The following is a 20,109-nucleotide window of genomic DNA, read 5'->3' as shown; positions in this document are numbered from 1 at the left end:
AATAAATATAAAAATTATAATAAATGTATCACGAGATAAAGGAACGCGAAGATTTACAGGCTGAAAGTGACAACAATGGAGTGAAGTTGGAATGCGAGGAACGTTTTATGTAACATCTTTTATACTAAGGTTATCTTGAGAATTATATTTCATTTTGAATCCCAGACAGGTAATTTGATAAAAGTAATCTTTTTGTTATTACATAATCTGGAAATAAAACACTTAATCGAATTATTTCAGGGTCTCTTTGTATGTTAAACACTCTTGCTCAGTAAAAATGTTATAGTTCTTAATTAATTTAACGGAATAATTAAAATCATTTTACTGAATAACTTAAAATATTCTGTTATATTATTAACAGTATGTCGAGCAACCTTTAAGTTTCTAAAACATAACTCTTACTCTTCTAGTCATTTATTTGAATATGGATCCCTAAAATATTATTAGCTATGTGTAAAATAAAATTGATCTAAGTTAAAATAGATATAATAAACTCGTAGTTTTCAGTTCAAATAACATTTAGTATTAAAAAGATAACATTGTCTACATAGCTTAGAGATTTCTTTGTCAGTTTAATTGAATATTTGTTTCGTTCTGCTGTAAAGGAAAATTTACACTGTGGATTATTTATATTAAACTTTGTTTTATATGTAAAATAGAATTTTTTACCATGTTTGCCTTCAGCCATTATAGTTTTCTAACTAATGGTTAATATGCTACTTACATTAATTGACAGTCTCGTGGCCATAATATGTGAACGTGAAAGTTTAAAATCTTGTTTTTGACCATCCTTAAAGCAGTGGACACAGAAAGTCGCTGATGTATTAAACAGGTTCGATCACCAAACCATACAATTTTTGGCCTTACATGTAAATGTTTTTTTTCTAGTTTGGGTGTTTGTGCTTGCGTGTTACATGTATTTACGAACCCACGACTCATGATTCACATCCTACAGAGGCTTAAACTTTTATTAATACTTATGTTCTTGAACTGGGGTTTATAAAACTTATCTACAAAAAACTGTCCCTGTTTTGTCACTGTTATTTTTAAGGGCACTTACAATTCATTTCCTCATAAAAATATTTGAATTTTACATCGAAATCTACTCGCAACAAATGAATAATTCCTTATTAATTATTAATTATTTAATTAATCTATTAAAACACTTAGTAGAGGCACATAAGACACTCACACATACACACACACACACACATCAGCCTATCGCAGTCCACTGCTAGACATAGAACTGATGTATTTTTCCCATAGTCACTACGCTGGGCAGGCGGGTTGGGGACCGCAGGGCTGGCTTTGTCGCACCGAAGACGCTGCTGCCCGCCTTCAGCCTGTGAATTTCAAAGCCAGCAGTCTTTTAAAGTTCCAAGGTGGTAGTGGAACTGTGTTATACCTTTGTTGCCTCTTACGACACCCACGGGAAGAGAAGAGCGGATAAATTCTTTGCTGCTGCCGTAAGACACTAATTATATTAATTAAACGAAAAAACAATTTGTATGAATAAATCACTACGACCGTTTTTTATTTCCATTTAAAAAGATAACAAATGAACGTATATCAATAGTGAATGGTATATATTTTTTTTATTTTTCTAAAATAATCCTGAAATTTAAAGCGACATGAAAATTTTCCTCCATACAAAACTCAAGTGCGGTGGGTACTCTACTGTATCCACTAGAGTGAAGTGGGCAAAATGCAGCATCCACAGAATAACATTTATTTAAAAGTCTGCCTCTCTTTTAATTTAGTTACAAAGTAATCACAACTTTATTTCAAACTTGATAAGATTATATTTTCAACGGACCCAGAATTTTATTAGAAGCGATTTTTTAATGAAAGTCTGTGAAGTCTGGCTGCATACAAGTGGAGCCGCTTCGTTATCCGACTGCAGCAGGACTGGGCTAATTGTATACTTATCATTGAAGCACCTAAAATAAAATATAGGATGCTTCCACTTAGTACAACCTTTTTATAAGTTTTCTAGAAAAATATTTTAAAGGCCTGTATTATCGTTCCTTGTTTCAATTCCATCATTATAAATTTTTAAACGATATATTATCATACAAAAATGTCTTGCAACGTCTTTCCCCTTACGACCGCGCTCTCGAAGTAAAGAATGAATTGACTAACCTGTTGGCGCAGTTTACAGTGCTTTCTACCCTGCTTTCTACTCCGGGGGTGTGATATATGTATTTATTCATAGGTAAGTATTATATATATACATTGTGTGTGTGTGTGTGTGTGTGTGTTACAGATAATTATAATTAAAAATTATTACTAGCTGACCCAGCAAACGTTGTTTTGCCATATAATATTATTAATATCCTTATCACCCCTCCCTCCTTGTAACTTAGGGGTATGAAAAATAGATATTGGCCGATTCTCAGACCTACATAAAAATCGGTCCATCCTTTTCGGATGAGTATGTTAACTAACATTGTCACACGAGAATTTTATATATAAGATTCAATATTATAGTTACTCGTATAATTGTACTGACACCATAGATCAAAATAAATTGATACATCAATTTATTTCCAAGAAATTGTTTTATCGTACCTCAGAAGATGTACTTTATTTTAGAAATATTTCTCATATTAGATCAGAGATCTCTGAATTAGATAGAAAACTCACGTAGCAGAAGAATTGCTATTGCTGTGGAAAATGCACTAACTTATTTACAGAGAGTACGTGTAGCTAAATTGCTAAACCCAAGCCGCTGAGTTTTATAACCTCTCTTGTTTTATGATCTTATAAGAGCAACGGGCAATTGGTTATTTTTTTTTTTTTTATTAACTTTGCTGATTACCCTTAAGTATCATTTTTCAATAACAAAACTTTTTAAATATTTTTTTAAAAGAAAACATAGGATGCAAATATAAGCAATTTATATGTATACAGGCGCAACGGTGACAGCACGGGCTTGTGGCTGTTGCGCTGGCGGTTACGGGTTCGATCCCCGCATATGACAAAAATTTGTATTGGCTATACAGATGTGTAGAGTGGTTCGGGTATTTGTGCAGTCTTTGAGAGTCTCCCCACCGTGCCTCGGAGAGCACGCTAAGCCGTCGGTCTCGGTTGCTATCATGTACACCTAATCGTTACTCATATCATTTCATTTTAGCCTATTACAGTCCACTGCTGGACATAGGCCTCCACAAGTTAGCGCTAAAAATAGAGTGAACTCATGTGTTTTGCCCATAGTTACCACGCTGGGCAGGCGGGTTGGTGACCGCAGGACCTGCTTTGTCACGCCGAAGACGCTGCTGCCCGTCTTCGACTTATCTATTTCAAAGTCAGCAGTTATTCATAGTAGGGAATATATCCGCCAACCCGCATTGGAGCAGCGTGGTGGATTAATTTCTTATCCTTCTCCTACATGGGGAAAGAAACCTATGCCCAGTAGTGGGATATCCCACTGCTGGACAATTATTGAAGTAACTGGGTACACACAGATATTAATACAATTTTTACCTAACATCAAAAATATTTTAAACAAATCAAACAAAACAATAAGGTTGTTGAACTTTACAAATTAGTATAATCTGAATGTTAAAGCGTAGGCGCTAATTACTTTGAAATACGAGAGATGACGCAATGCAGTGGCGGTATTTTCGCGCTCTCTCATTAAGTGCAAAAGGAAAGTCATGATGGTACTACCCTCGCTTTTGCTATTTCCTTTTGAACAGTTTTGCAAGAGATTTCGGCAACATTTCAAATGCATGTTTTATGCCGGGTCATGTGTGGGAATGAAAGATGGTATAAAGAGCCCTTTTAACATGTCAATTTGTTACTTGGAACTTAGACATATTCTGATAAGAAGCTTTCATTACAAGAATTTTAAAATCTAAGCTGCCTGTTAAAAATAAAATGTGAACTATGTTATTAGTTACGACAAATCTGCGTTCACTAATTTACTTTATTAATTAGATAAATATGTTACCAATCAGTGTTACTTCTTTTCTTTTTTCTTTTTGACGAGCACAATATCCTATATACCTATAATAAACATACATGGTCGTCTCTCCCTAATGCAATCAACTTAAATCCTGTGTTCTAGGTAATAGCCAATTGATATATATTTTTTATGATAAACAAATATGTACCTACATAAATAAATATATATTACACCTAAGCTCGGGGTGGGAATCGTACCCATAACCTCCGGAGCAGAAAGCAGGATCACTACAAACTACGCCACGGGCTAGTTCTATAATTCATAATAACATAAGGTTAGTATTTTATATATCGGTCGTCTTATATTTATCTTTTTTTCTAAGTACGTAACCAAATACAAATCACAGCAACTCGGCCCCACCTGGAATAAAATAGGACAACTTAAGTACAATCAGGTTTCTGAGAAACACTGTCGAATATTTCCATATAAGCAAAGGTGGTAAAACCTATATTTCCATGTAAATGACCGTACACGTCTTAAAAAGGCAGTGTAGAGTACAATAAAGCCTCGGATCTTGTTCCATTTTCGCTCATAAGAAGATCATTGCGGGGAAATTTTATAAATAAAGGGCCGGTTACTTAAAAAGAAGTCAAATTAATCGCTTGAGTGCATTTTTGTGTTTTAACCGTATCTACATACGATAAACTTTGATATATTTTACGAGTAATAAAATAATAATGTGATAATTAGACTAAGATAGCACAGGTTGAATGTTACTGGTTTTTTGGTTTTTTTTTTTATTATTTCATGTATTGTTAATTTTATAAACGATAATTAAAATAAAAAAAGAGTATACAAACACGTAACAGCTTAGGAGATATTTTTTTATAACATTTGTTTAATTTAAGGTTTTAGATCACTGTTATATTTTCTGTACTTGTATCTTTTTCCTGTATTAAAATAAACAAAAAATATTTATTTGTAGACCTATCATTTGATTAAAACAGATTCTTTATTACATAAAATAGTATTGTTATAACACTCATGATAAATCACATCATGTTTAACTTACGGTTATAAACATTTCCCTGCTCTTGGGCTTTTCTTTTTGCATGAATGTTAGACATGAAGCCAAAATGCAATATTTTTTACACATTTTTACATACCCTATGCAGAAAATATATATTTATTTTAACACGAAAATTTGCCACCCGCAACTAAAATGTTTTGGGAATCCAGAAGTATTCAAACCGTAAAAACATACGATCAACACCTACGTGTGTGTATATAAAATGATAAAACGAGATCACTGCTAACACAAGAGGTTATTGCAGAGAACAGTGCCCTAACCCGTCGTTCCAGTAGGTCAAGTATAGTTCAATTCACATAATATTCGCTAACCAAAATAATATACTTAAAAAACTAAAAATATTAAATTTCAAAAAATCACATTGTTTTTTCCGTTAATTTTTTTTATTTTAAGTGTTTGTGAAAACCGCAATAATTTTTTTAGAGAAACTGTATTATGTAAAAAGCACAACTTTAACATTGACCATTAATCACCGTTATAATTTTTATTTACACGGTTACGGACGTGCGGTCACAGAGACTGCTATATTATTTTGTGTCTTGAAATAATAACATTGTTTATATAATATTGATTTTAATGTGTTCGGCAAAAAGAACTATATTTAAACAAGTAAATGCCAAAAAAAATTGTTTCAACATTAATTTACATTCATAATCCACCACAAACTTTTATCGAGATCAATGATAGTTAAGTTACAAATGAAACTGTCATTTTACTAGTAAATTTAATTAAATAAACAACCGATAGACAATGTCTTGACGCATACAGTCTGAAAAAGAAAAGAAAAACTTTCGTCTCATAACTTTCGTCCACGGGTATCGCTACATTACGCGTGACTCAAAAATATACGATAACATTGGCTACAATAATGTTAAAAGATTATTGTCTTAAGGCGTTGAGAAATGTGACAGAAATGTACATTAAATATTACTGATACATAATTTTTGCCTCATATAATATAAATAATAAGAGCACGTGAGAAAGTAACGACATTGTAAAACAAATTTAGAAACTATTATTTTGTTATCAGACAGTCAATAGTTCAATTTCAGGCAGGAGCCGCGAAAATTGAGTGACCTAATATGAGAGAACTTGCTATTTTTATCTTTAACAAAAGGTACGTTTTACGGTCAACAATAAAAGGAATTATCCTAAGAGAGAGTATACATGAGTCGAAAGACATTTTGAGATGACTGATAGACGACCATCGACATACATACATCTGTGTAGAAGATTAATCTCCAACATCTTCTCTTCCTTATAAGTAAAAACATTTATCACGAATCATAAGACTTTTGCAAGTCGTCAAAAACAGACACATATACTTAAATAGAGTTACTTTATAATTTTCCGAATTCTACAACATACTCAACATTTGAAATTAATCTGTTGTGTTAAATGTCGGCATTGTTAGTCATTGAACTGACAATTTATTAATGTGACAATTACATTCCTGTTTCAATATGAACAGCTGCGGTCGATAAATCATTACATATTCATGGTCTAAGTATCGCGACTATGCCATTATCAAATATTAATTAAACTACACGTTGGCGCAACGGTCACAGCACTGTTTTGTGGCTGTTGCGTTGGCGGTTGCGGGTTTGATCCCCGCACATAACAAACATTTATATAGGCCATACATATTTTTGCCGTGGTCTGGATGTCTGTGCAGTATTTGCGGGTCACCATGCCGTGCTTCAGAGAGCACGGTAAGCCGTCGGTCCCGGTAATTATCATGTACACCTGATAGCGATCGCTACTCATAGTAGGCAATATATCCGCCAACCCGCTGACTGCCAACAAGCTGAAGCGAAATATAAATTAACTTAGCTTGATAATGTATAATGCGTTAATTATCAGGTTATACTATCATTAAATTCTATCAGCTGAAATCCTGAATTGTTACGCCTTATCAATGTGTAGAGCAGCAAAATCATTACATAGTACAAAACAAAGTCGCTTCCCGCTGTCTGTATGCTTATATCTTTAAAACTTTGATGCGGTTTTCTTTAGTAAAAAGAGTGATTCCAGAGGAAATTTTATATGTATAATACATAAACAGGAGGAACACTGATAGTTTTTGCAACCATGCGAAGCCGGAGCGGGTCGCTAGTTAATATATTTATAATTTGTGTTAGACTTACTTCTACTTTTTTGTTACATATTATGTAAGAACATATTTTTTTTATCAAAAGGAAACTTTACAACTATTCGTCTATTGTCATAAAATCAGACAATATTTTTAATTCGTTTTGTATGGAACGTTATGTTTAAGTATTTAAGAGAAAAAAGTGGATGTACAAAATTATATATTAGTAGCGGACCCGGTAGATGTTGTCCTGGACTGGAAAACAGCTACCAAATTTGATTGCTTACATGCCGATAGCAGCGCCACCTACCGGGTCCAATTAAGATAAAAACTACCCTATTTCCTAAGTTGGACCAAATACAGATGCTTACAAATTTTGATAAATATTGGTTCAGTAGTTTCGGAGTTTATCGCCTACATACATTGTGACACGATTTATATATATATATATATATATATATATATATATATATATATATATATATATATATATATATAGATAGATGTTTGATATTTCAAATACATGTTACATACAAGGTAATGTACACAAAGCTTCCATTATAACTATATTTTTAACCGACTTCCAAAAAAGGAGGAGGTTCTCAATTCGACTGTATTTTTTTTTTTTTTTTTTTTTTTTTATGTATGTTACATCAGAACTTTTGCCCGTGTGGACCGATTTCGACAAATTTTGTTTTAATCGAAAGGTGGTGTGTGCCAATTGGTCCCATTTAAATTTATTTGAGATCTAACAACTACTTTTCGAGTTATATCTAATAATGTGTTTTTACTTGACGCTTTTTTCGTCGACCTACGTTGTATTATACCACATAACTTTCTACTGGATATACCGATTTTGATAATTCTTTTTTTGTTGGAAAGGAGATATTTCTAGTTTGGTACCGTGATAAGGAAACTAGGATCTGATGATGGGATCCCAGAGGAATCGAGGGAAACTCTCGAAAATCCGTAATAACTTTTTACTGGATGTACCGATTTTGATAATTTTTAATTTAATCGAAAGCTGATGTTTATCATGTGGTCACATATAAATTTTATCGAGATCTGATAACTACTTTTTGAGTAATCTTTAATAACGCGTAGTTGCTTGACTATTCTTTCGTCGATCTACGTTATATTACTTGTCGATGTAATTGAAGTCGGTTTTTTTTTCGTTTGCGAGCAAACACAATTATTTTTATCAATAAATATTCAAAACCATAACACACATAGTAAGCACGTCCGTTCAACAACTTGCATACACAATACGATTACAATTCCCAGCAGATCTACTAGTATTCGATTGTGTTGCTTGCACAAATACGCATATTTAGATTGGTCATATTTATAGTTAACCAGCCCTCGTAGTTGATCCGTTTTATTCAAATCTGTTCAGTTATTTCAGAGTACATCGATTACAACCAAACAAATATGTAGGCACTCTCCATAATGCCTGTAAATATAAGTTTTCTTTTTTTGTTTATTAATAACTGAAACATTTGCACGTTAAATTATTTAATTTTGTGGCACTAAATAATGCCTAATGTATTCAAAATCGTTTGATTTACTTTTTAACCGATTTCAAAAAAGGAGAAGGTTACTCAATTCGACCGTATATATATATATATATATATATATATATATATATATTGTTACGAACACACACAGAAACTAGCGCCATCTAGCGGCAACCCTTGAAACCACACACAGACAGCGATAGCATGAAACTCTCTACTCAGTACTAGATGGCGTTAGAGGAACTACTGTGGAACTATATAGAAGTATAATCTCGAAAACCGGGTACATGCGCGAACTTTCCAGAATGGTCTGGGCCTCGTGTCGGCCGATATAAATAGCCGCAGGTAGGCGAGCGAGTTATCTTCGAAGCGACTTCAAAGTGAAAACTAGTGATCAAGAGTGGTACCAGCGAAACCTACGACATTGGCTACGACTTAGGATATCGTTAGTGCTTAGTGTTTGAACCTAGTGCTTTGTGTTGGACCTAGTGCTAGTGAATAAAGTCTTGAAAAGAGTCAGCAGGTTATTCTCTCCAAATCCTTCGAACCCTAACACGTAACAACTGGTGTCGGAAGTGAGATTTGGAGATGCCATTGACTCCGAGAGAAGACTTCAAGGACTTCAAGGGCGTCAGGACAAGGGCACAACGAGCTGCAGAGGCCACACCTACTGGGGACCAAGCCCCGCCCACCCGGACCACTGACCCCGCCTATCATGACCCGCCCACTGACCACGCCCCCCAGGCCCCGCCCACTCGGGCTCAGACCCCGGCCACTGGGGCTCAGGCCCCGCCCACTCGGGCTCAGGTCCCGCCTACTCAGCCTCAGGCCCCACCCACCGGACCCGCCCACCTTACCACGCCCACCAGCGACACCGTAGCTTCTACAGACCCTCAAGTGGCTCTTCAATTAGGAAGTTAATTAAATTAATGGAGCTGCAAAAGGCTGAAATTCGTGGTGCTTTGCAAGAATTACAAGAGCAAAGAAGTTTAAAATTGCAAGAATTACAAGAGCAACAAAAAGAGCTCCAAGAAAAAACGCTTTGGGCTGTAAAAGATTTTAGTGACGCGGTGACTAAGCTTCGAAAAGATGTCGACGTAGTGGAAGAACGAGTTACCGGGTTAGGATTGGATGTTGAAAATGTGAAAACTGGCCTCACTGAATTACAGAAGAAAGTAGTGCGCCTTGAAACCACGGGAGCCGCGATGTCTAGTGGAAGTACCGGAGTGGCGCAAGGACCAAGAATGAAAGTGCCTCCATACGACGGTACTACTCCGTGGAATGCTTATCGTCAACAATTCCAGACGGTTGCTACTGCCAACGGATGGACGGAAGAGCAATGCCTGACCGCTCTTACTGTTGCGCTCAGAGGGCAAGCTGTCGGTTCTGAAAGCACTGCCACATACAGGAAACGGGTTCCAAGACTTGATGGAGGCACTTGAATCCCGATACGGGGATCGACATCTGGAGCACGTGTTCCGTGCCCAACTGCGTGACAGAGTTCAAAGCCCAGGAGAAGGACTACAACAATGGGCGTTGGAAATCGAAAAACTCGTCAGGAAGTCATACCAAGGAGCCGACACCAAGATGGTAAACACGAATATTGTTCAAGCATTTGTCGACGGAATCAAAGACCTGGAGGTCAGAGCTGCAGTGAGGCTTCGTCACCACACCTCGTTAAAGGAAGCATTGGCGCATGCTTTGGAGGTCGAGGCTGTTCGGCGATGTATGTTCGGCGTTTATGAACCGATTTTGATATTTTTTTTTTGTTGGAAAGGCGATATCCTAAGTTTGGTACCATGATAAGGAAACCAGGATCTGATATTGGGATCCAGAGAAATCGAGGGAAACACATACCATGATAAGGAAACCAGGATCTGATGTTGGGATCCAGAGAAATCGAGGGAAACCCTCAAGAATCCGCATAACTTTTTACTGGGTGTACCGATTTTGATGATTTTTAATTTAATCGAAAGGCGATGTTTATCATGTGGTCACATTTAAATTTCATCGAGATCTTTTCCAGAGATTACAACTTTTGGAGTAATCTTTGATAATACGTATTTACTTGACTATTTTTTCGTCTACCTGCGTTGCATTACTTGTTGATGTAATTGAAGTCGGCTTTTTTTCGTTTGCCAGCAAACACAATTATTATAGATTTACGATTTAGACTATATCTAATAATAAACTTGTAAACAGTTAATTTAATTGCAGCAGCTATATAAATAAAAAATAGAATTACTTAAATGTGCAATTACTAAACTCGTACATGAGGCACTTTTGGTTCTGAGGTTACGTTAAACAGCACTTCCCTAATCGCTGTCCTCTAAGGTAATCACAAAAGTTTTAATGCAATTTGCGAACACTCGGACACAAAAACGTATGGAGTAGCCGCCTACATGCAAACAAAAAGACCGTGTAACCTTCCATAAATTCCACTTACTTTGCGCTATCCAACGATTTAGCCGTAACTCGTAGTTATAAATTTCGAGATACGCTACCGAAAATAGCTCTGCGGCGAAGGCTGGTGTGCAGCCAAACAGATGAAATGTTGCCCCGTCGCTCCATTAGGAATTAATGGGGCGATTTGAGAAATGTCCTCCTCCTGTAAATACCACACATTATTCATTTCTTACTTGACAGCCAACAAAGCTCAGTGCTTACTACGCCATTCTACAAGATGGTGACCGTTTAGTGTCGGACTTGAGCCTATATGCTTAAATATCTGAATGTGCTATTAATTCACACTTTAATATCAACACTGAAGTCATAATTAAATTAGTTACAGCTAAGGTAAATGAATATTTATTGTTAACACATATTTGCATTTATAAGAATAAAGCATAAACATATTTTGAATTATAAAAGTAATTATATTTTATTTTGATTCGTAAAGAATTTTACGTTAATTTTAATAACGACATAATCAACAATATTTCAGTTCAAATAACAATAGAACAGAAATGGTAATTACACGAATGTTCAATTTATATTTCGTAGCTACATTTATTAAATCTAAAATATTCTGTTTAACTCTTAAGTTGAATATAATGAAGTTCTCTATCATGAGTTCATTAAAACGTCTCGACGATGCTTTGCAAGATACTAGACTTATAAAGTACTAATTGCTTTACTCTTTTTACTTGGGACGTCCGAACAAAATTAAAATTGTTTATTTTTGCATAAAGGCGAATAAAGTTATCTGCTTAAAAAGTTTTAATTAAAAGGATGTTATAAATATTAATTTTTAATTTTAAGTCTTAACTGATAAATAATAACCATAGTATGTAAAAACATAAATTTAACTCTAAAAATACCTACATATACGTATTATTACTATTAGCATATGGTTGACAATGAAAACAGCTTAATATCACGAATCATGACATATTTTTTACTCTATATTTTTTTAGTACTTTTGTGGTTTTGTTCACTACAAGGCATACGACAAAAAAAATCACATTAAAATTGAAAGTCGGAAAAACACATAACACAAATAGTAGCGCCCAGATCGCTACAAATATTTGTTATATCCGTCATTGGTCATGAACATTACGCCAATACTGTCACCAATAATTGTGTTTGCTCGCAAATGAAAAACAAACCGACTTCAAACATTACATCGATAATAAGTAATAAAACGAGTAGACGAAAAAATAGTCAAGTAAATACGCGTTGATCACTGAATATGACAGAACAAGTTGTCATCAAATCTTGATCAAATTTAAATGGGACTAAACACAAGCACCCGCTTTCGATTAAAATTAGGATCATTAAACTCGGTATACCCATTGAAAAGTTACGAGTATGTAGTTATAATACAACAAAGGTCGATGAAAAAAATAGTCAAGAAAATACGCATTATTATACATAATAATATATAACTCGTCGTACATAAGTAGTTGTTAGATCTCAATTAAATTTAAATGGGACCACATGATACGCCCCACCTTTTGACTAAAAAAAATCATCGAAATCGGTTTACCCAATGAAAAGTTCTGAGGTAACATAGATAAAAAAGAAATCAAATTGAGAATTTCCTCATTAAAGAGAAAACAAACTTTCCATTTGAACACATTACATGTACAAGTTAAAAACTTTTGTTATATACTGTATCATTCATTAACTTATTCAAGCATGAGACCTTTTATATTTGCTTGAATATTTAAACATAAATTTGCTTCACTAAATCATGTTTTTTGTAGCTTTTGTCATACACAGTAAAATTTGTTTTTTAAGAATTTAGCAACTCTGTAAATAATAATATTTGAAACTGGCTTATTAGTTCGTTAGAAGCATTTCGAAGACTTTATTAATCTCAAAAGAAATAAGTATGATATATCTACTCAAAATTAAATAAAGGGAATTTATGTCCGGGCCGTCCTCTCACAAGCTGGTGCTGCTTAGTAATTGAAATGAAGGGTGATAGCCCGTTGGAGTTAAAAATGGACGAAAAAAATATTTTTTCTCAGTTAAGAAAAGAGGGTCAGAAACTGAATTCAAATTAGTGATACTTTTGTTATACGCAGATGTCAAAGTAAATTCAATTTTACTTATTTATACATATTATAAAATATATTCCATATTGCAGTGAATTATTTAATTTAGTTAAGAGAAGATGTACTGATAGGTGGAATGAACATTTTGATGCTAGATCACTCAGTAAGGGCACACTATATCGTTAAACGTCAGTTCGAATCGTTTGTTGATCTCACAGTCGAGATCGTGTTTACGTATTCCCATTCAAAAATAACGTGTGAAAGTTGCGAAACGGAGATTAGGGGCAATTCTCGCAGCGCCGAAGCTAAGGTGGAGTTAGACGCGTAGGTCTAAGGTTTTGTGACAGCTCTAAATAATATAATTCTAACTTTAACCACGATATCTCCATAACCATGGGGTTTCAGACGGTAGGAGTGGTAGTAAAGGGTAACCTACCCCCACCACCCTTTCTCCCAAAACCCCATAAACCGGCTCCTGATTATCTACTGACCTACCCACTATGGTTCAGAGGCATAAAAATTAATAGAAATAATATTGTTGTGACTCTCCGACTTCGATCTGGACACATTCCCCTAAATGTTTTTTTAGTTGGCACGTCTCCAACCTAAAATTTTCAGAATGTGAAGTTATTGAAGACGCATATATCATCTGATCGAATGTGTTTTGCGTTGAATCGGAGAGGTAGGATTATTTGATTAAATATAATATTGACTTGTTTGACTTGGATTTGTGTAATGTGATTATGAGCAATCCATTGTCAGTGGAGGCTGTAATGATGTATAAGTTGTATAAACTAGTAGTTAAGCGTAAATAAGATTAATAATTCAGTGTATGAATAAACCCTAAATAAATAAAGATTAAAAAACGTCCAATACATTTAATCTGGCCCCCGGGGTGCCATCTTACACTTACTTAACATTTTGTTGCAAAATTTTAATTTTGGAGAATAAATAAGTTTTGATTATTCTATAGTTATTTTATTTATTCTACAGTTAGGCATGCATAAGCCAATGAGTAAGGAGCAATATAACGTAGGTAGAAAACGATTGAAAACACTTAACGCAACACTTATTTCTCACTTCTAATGTATAGTTCTTCATTCACAATACACTCTTTTAACAACACGGAATAAGTTATCTCACTAATCAATTATACTCCTTTTATCTAGTAGCAACGTTAACCGCACAATAAATAATAATAATGACTGCTTCTTCACTTAAAAATTATCTTATTTATAGGAATACAATCCCGCCGCATGTATTCATGGAAAAAATTACGACTGACAAATCATAAAATTAGTATTAATTATTCGGAAGATGGTGTTTCCATATTTATGCTCTTTTCCGGTACTTCAAAAAAGAATAATCACAGTAAGAACACTACAATCTTATAAAATTATTAGAAGCAATAATTTATATGATAACAGTATTTATTATGTAACTACCCTGCAAAAGAGATAACATTAATAGTGACTGACCAATCATAAATAAATATTAACCATTCGGAAGACGGTGTCGACATCTTTGTTCTGTTCGGGTATTAAACGAATAACAATAAGAGTAATATTGACACAAATCCAATATTTAAATTATTGTCAGAACTAAAAATTTAAATCCTAAAAATATGCATTTATATCAGTCATTCAATAAAGACATTTTATATACATATTTTAATGTCTCGTTTCAACGTTTAAAATCAAATGTTCAATCGAAAATTTAGAAAAGGATGAAACACATAATCATTCACGATAATAATCAGCTTTCTGCAGTTCCTCAATTTCACTGAGGTAGGTCACAGCAGGAAATGTGCTGCTCAAAATTTCGAGCAGCCTAACCCGGGAAGTACCTTACAAAACATCACAACTAAATAATACTGCTCTCAGGCAGTATTATGTTCCTATGGTGAGTAAGGTGATTAGAGATTATGGAGGGGATTGGGGATAAGGTCGCAACGTGTTTGCGATGCTTCTGGTGTTAGAGGGGTCCTAAAATATGGTAATTTTGCTTATTTTACCTTTTTGTCACCTGATGGCAAGCGATTACCGTAGCTTACCATCAAGTAAGCCGTATGTTTGCTTGGTGACCTAATTGTGTAAAAATAAAATTTAATACTGCACATAGTGATATAATATGTAACTTTTTGATATAACATAATATTTAATTTGGTTTAGCGCAAGTCATTAGTAAGTACCAGTATCGAATGTTGCGTCGATATCAATTGTGACAATGAATTAGTTTAGTTTTAGTAAGTAATGGAAATTCTGAGATTTTTTTTAATATTGGTAATGTAAATGATATTTGATATGTATATTAACAATTTTTGTTCATTTTTATATGTATATCGTAACTATTTATTTATTTATAAAATAATTTTTGGCTAATTTATTACAAAATAAAAGGACTCGAAATATCTAAGATAACAATTTTATTTAAATTGCTTAATTTTTTATGCAAATATAAATGTGAATGTACGTATTTGAATACATAACACTTACTAAAATATAACTCTTGCTATAAAATATAACTGCAGAACCAATTATGCTTTCAATCGATTTTTCGTTAGGGCCTGTGGACTGTATAGTAATAATTATAATATGCTAAACATTTTTTTTTAATTTAAAACTTAATAAATTTAAAACTGTCACCAAGCAATTAAAATAAACTGTAATTTTCACAAAGATATTGTTACTGTAATTTTTTTTTCTTATACAATGTTGTGTTAAAAAAATACTAAATTTGTATTAATTTGTACAATTTTAATGTTTACCCAACTAATATTTGTTACAAGTAATTAGTAAAAACTTAATTGGCTTTTTTATTATCTAGTTTGTAAGATTCATATGTATAATTACAAACTGTAAGTTTTTTTTACAAATAAAAAAAATCACTTTTAAAGGCACCTATTACAATAATACAAACTAATCCGTCCTCTATACAATATTAGTTAAGATGAAGAACTAACTTATATAAGCCGTATTTTCAACGAGAACTTCGTTGAAATAAAAATAAAACTACCTTTACTTAGTAATTACTAAGATTAACTTCTCCCGGAAAACTTGTACAAACATACCTTAAGTTTCTAAGAAAACTATAAAATATTCTTCAGAGCGCCGTGAATCTTAGAGAACGATGTTATTAAAAGGTTTTGTAATTCAATTACAATTGAAAAGATTTTATAAACTTTTTTATTATTATTATTTTAACAAAACTATAATGAATTCGTATAGTTTTCTTTCACAACGTTTTCTGCAAATTAAATATTTATTACACCATAAGCTATTTAAGCATTGGTTATTATTGAATGTAAAAATTTGTGGCTTATACATATAAGGTATTCTTAAATGTTTATCTAAGTCATAATTTGCATATACTCGTACTTATGTTTATGGCTTATTAACAATAATATGCTTAGTAGCATATAAGTGATAAACTTTAAGAATATGGCTAGTTATAAAAACAAAGAAATATATGTGACTAATAATGATATGGTGATTTAATTTTGATTAGACGGTTGAATGCTATTATTCGGCATAACATGGGATGGTGCTGTTAAAACAAAGCACCTCCAGATGTCATTTGTGCAGGGTTGGTAGCAAGTTCTGGCGCACGATAATGAAAAATAACGTTTAATATAACACATGTAATGGGTGACGTAAAAATAAAAATTAAATAATTTGAATATCTCTATTTAAAAACTAGACGAATACTTTTAACAATATTTAAAATAAATAAATTTGTGTCTAAAAAAATAAATGTATTTAAATTATTCACAAAATTCGAAACATATTTCTCACTCATCTGGAAAGTGCAGCCAGCAGTCGTGTCTTTCAAAAAGATGCTTTTGTATGCATATTTTATCTTTCTTTTGTCTAGACCTTTCTTAAAAGGTTTTCAGAAATAGAACGTTCTCCTTTGTTCACCTTTAAAGGAGCTATCCTATGACGGATAACCACGGCACTTTAAAACTTTCAACTCGTTACTCGAAAGTTAGAAATTTTGAAAATGCATTTTGTATGCAGTTATCACACGGTGTGATTGCATTGTTATAGAGCTAACAGTTGTAAAAAAAATTAAGGTGACGCATATATGTATACCAATACCCGTTTCAAATAAGTTAATAAACGAATAAAATATATCAGAAGTTTTTCTAATGTTTTGGGCTTTTGAATATTGTTTTTTTTTAAACAATCCGTGGCTGGTATTAAAAGAAAATATAAAGAGAAAACATTAAAATTTCGAAAGAAATTTCACGAAATTATAAACCTTCTTAATATACATTCCTCTATTAAGAAACGTACTTCTTCTTTAAGAAACCTTTGTCCAGCTACGGGGTACGTATATCCTGCAGCAGTATTGTACAGTATCGATCTTTTTAGTTTGGTTTCAATTTTCTTTTTACAAAATGATCAAATTGTCGTTTAATGTTCAAAAAAAATCTGATAATCAGACCTTATTCAACGTAGAAATAAAAAAAGTAGCGACGTTTTCATGTAGATCTCATTTCATTTTTTGTTCCGTAAAATAAATTGCTTTCATTTGCAGGTACAAATCGGCTACAACTTTACCTTGCCCTATAAAGCCATGTTACGCTTAAATGATTTTCAATTTCTTTTCAAAAGAAATAAGTATTTTTTTCATAAAATTGGTTATAATATACGAGAACTCGTTTTTATTATGTTTTGAAATAATAAGTATGTCGCTTAGACCGAATATAAAATCATGATATCAAAAATTTCAATCTAGCGGATACATCGTTCCATAGCGTAATTGGCTAGAGTACCGTCACGTTCAGTCGGAGATGCAGTTTCGATCCCCTCTGGAATGGTCGATTTTTGATATGATATTAAAAAATGTTTATAATTAGTAGTGTTAGGTAAAAGGTGCCGAAATATTGAAATTAATAATGAATAATGAGAATGGAAACTGTTTTCAAGGTAACTGAAAGGAAATAAGGTCGAAAGCTTTGTGTAAGGTATGAAACAAATTCAAAGGGTATTCTCTGGAAGGCACCCTTTCCCCGAATCGTCTTATTAATTTATATTTGCGGCACAAGGCGATATTTCATCTATATTGCTATAGAGATTTTATTTAAACGTTTTCATAACGTTTTTATCTTTGTTATTTTTTATGAATTTATGTCTATTTATGCTTCAGTACAAGTATAATTTTGTTTGCAGGCAAAAGAAAAAAACCGACTTCAATTATATCGGCAATTCGGCATCGGCTTTCGCTTAAATTAAAAATTATCAAAATCGGTACACCCCGTAAGTTATGGGGATTTTCGAGTTTTCCTCGATTTCTCTGGGACCCCCTCATCAGATCCAGGTTTTCTTATCATGGTATCACACCAGGGATATCTCCTTTTCAACAAAAAAAGAATTATCAAAATTGGTTCATAAAAGACGAAGTTATTCCTGAATATATATATTACGGTCGAATTAAGTAACCTCCTCCTTTTTTGAAGTTGGTTAAAAAACCATATGCTTTTCACAAGTTCAATAACGTTGGTGTCTAACAGCGCTGACATTTGCAAGAGAATATATATACAAAAGGATGTATATGTTTATATGTAAAATATTTATAATCTACTTTATAAACTAAAACAATATACAAACAGAAAACAATAAACACTAAACCAATTTCATTGCGTGTTCAACGCGCACAGCAGTAATGGTTGTTATTGAAATATGCGAATTCTTACTTTAAAAATTATGTTGTTTTACCCAAGTCGAAATAGAAAAATAGTGTAGAATTTCAGTCTAAACATCTACATAAGTAGATGTGTACGTAAACTTGTATTATTATACAAACATCCGCTCAGAATACGAGACTTAATAAGTATATTATTTAGGTCGTTTTACTTATACATACTCTAAATTATCATAGGCTACGGTTATAGAAAATTTGAGTGGTACATTTCTAATCTACAGCGCCATCTAGCAGCAAATAGAGTAATGACTTCGAAATTGGTGTCAGTCAAATGATATTTTTTTTAAACTCTAAACTATTTTGAACCTCTAGACGCACCTTTAGAAAACATACATTACAAAAAAATACATAAATTGTGTTCGTATATATTATATTAAACTTTACTAGAGGTCGCCCAGTGCTCACACCGCCGAGCCGACCCAGCGCGGACAGTGGTGGCGACGACCCGGACGATGCGGGGGAGAACATCCCTACTCAGCAAAGGTGAAAACCCCGCAATTAAGGCGAGGACCACAAGCAAGGAGAAGACCCAAACAAGGCGAAGACCCTAAGGGCACTGCGACCCTGGCCCAATAGGGCCGAAAGGATATGACCCTGGAGGCGAAGCCCCGGAGAAGAAAGCCCGGGTAAAGAGGGCAACCTCGAGGCCCGTACCCGGACAGACCCTCGGGCCTGTCAGGAAGACCCACACACAGTCAAATGATATTTTTTTTAAACTCTAAACTATTTTCAACCTCTAGACGCACCTTTAGAAAACATACATTACAAAAAATACATAAATTGTGTTCGTATATATTATATTAAACTTTACTAGAGGTCGCCCAGTGCTCAAAATTCGACCATAAGTGTGCGAAATTTCATACTCCTCCATCCGCGTAATTTTCGTAAAAAGGGTTACAAAGTTTTCGCTTCACGTATTAATTAATATACAGAAGATTTACAAAAATATCACAGGATCGAACCTCACCCAAAGTTATACAAATATACAAAGGATTGAATTTTATTCGCACACACTAACGAATATATTTGTATTTAGATGTTACAATGCATCACCGGTTTAATGAAAGATAAATTTTCATATCAGCGCTGGGCGCCGCGTTGCGGTGAAACACAGACGTACTTGTATGTCACTGCGAGCTTTCTATCAGAATGCATCCGATATTGCTCTGCAATATCAATTTTAGATTTACGGATTTAAGCCAGCTCGTATTTCGTATGTATATTAGCTGTTAATAGGATTTGGTGCCACATACAAATAATAGAAATGGTTTTGTTTAATTATTTGTATT

At 33.5% G+C, this 20,109-nt stretch overlaps 1 long non-coding RNA gene across 1 annotated transcript; it reads right to left on the bottom strand.

The window, feature by feature from the left end:
• Positions 1–278: 278 nt before the first annotated feature.
• Positions 279–19,488, bottom strand: LOC123658103. Its single transcript, XR_006743833.1, has 3 exons — positions 19,332–19,488; positions 4,168–4,174; positions 279–288 (listed from the first exon to the last, which is right to left on the bottom strand). It is a non-coding gene; the product is annotated as an uncharacterized LOC123658103 (long non-coding RNA).
• Between the last annotated feature and the right edge of the window lie 621 nt (positions 19,489–20,109).

Source organism: Melitaea cinxia, chromosome 11 (genome assembly GCF_905220565.1).
Source record: "Melitaea cinxia chromosome 11, ilMelCinx1.1, whole genome shotgun sequence".
NCBI classification, from domain to species: Eukaryota; Metazoa; Arthropoda; class Insecta; order Lepidoptera; family Nymphalidae; genus Melitaea; species Melitaea cinxia.
This window is presented reverse-complemented; position numbering and strand designations above follow the sequence as displayed.